This window comes from Propithecus coquereli, unplaced genomic scaffold (assembly GCF_000956105.1).
Source record: "Propithecus coquereli isolate 6110/MARCELLA unplaced genomic scaffold, Pcoq_1.0 Scaffold40, whole genome shotgun sequence".
NCBI classification, from domain to species: Eukaryota; Metazoa; Chordata; class Mammalia; order Primates; family Indriidae; genus Propithecus; species Propithecus coquereli.
In genome coordinates, this window is record NW_012149730.1 from 2,089,349 (window position 1) to 2,090,574 (window position 1,226).

Consider the following 1,226-nt stretch of genomic DNA (forward strand, 5'->3'; position numbering starts at 1 on the left):
GTACTCTGGAATGTGGAGAACGGTGGGCATTGATCTACTACTTATAGACTAATGTAATTTTTTTCTCCTGTAGAACATTTTAAGAAAAGAAGAGACAGAAAAAGTGGAAAGGGAAATTTATGTGTGTGAAAAATAAAACAAGAGGGAGGAAGAAAAATAGGCAGAAAATGACACAGTCATAGATGGGTAAGTTCAGAAAAGACAAGTAAAAAAAGTGAGAGAGAGAGAGGAAGTATCAAAGGTGCTTGAAGGCAAAATAACAGGAAAGGCTCAGAGGTTTGGGTTGAATGTTTGCATTAATTCTGGTGCTCATGAATAGTTGTTATTTCTGAGACTCTTCATTTTCCTTTCTGAAAATTCAAGTTTATTTTCCTATGGAATTTGTGTACAATAAAGAGTCTTTGACTTGAAATTTTACTTTATAAATTTTCCATTGTTCGTGAATACATTGTCACTGCCTGAAAGATTATTCCATAATTAAATGATGCTTTATTTTTGTTATTTCAGCAATAAGAACTAAATTTATTTAGAAGGCTTTCTGACTTTATTTGAGAACATCTTATTCTCCAGCAAGTTGTTAGTTTTCTGGTTTGCTAGGATGACCAAGTAAGCCAAAGACTGGACCCTGATACAGACAATATAAAGAACAAATGGCAATAATTTCACTTAAGTAGATTTTTATATGGAATAGGTTTCCTCCCATGCAGTTCCAAATCACAAAATAATGAAAAATTCTCAAATTCAATTTGTATGGAGTACTTTATGAATCATTAATGCTGGCAAGGGTAGAGGAAATATATTTTCTGCATATTTTTGACATATATACATATTTTTACATGTAATTGTTACTGGTATTACTATTTATGACTAAAATACTGAATAAGATATATGTGTATTTCTGTATATTCAATTGTATATATGTTTTTATGCCATGTACACATATAAAATAACCAATGAAATTATTATCAGAAGTGGTGTAGGTATAGAGGGGTTATTACTTAATTGATATATCTTAAATGTTTTTTATCAGAGGATGTGATTACACAGAATGAATCTTTATATCAGAATCATCAGAAAGATTTCTTCTATAATGATCATTATGATTTGAATGATTAAACCCAGTTTTAAAGCATTGAACATTCTAGTTAACCATAAGTTATCTTATAAACTCATTATAGTTGGGTACACAAGATAATAAATCATCTGAATGGAGACAATTTATTTTA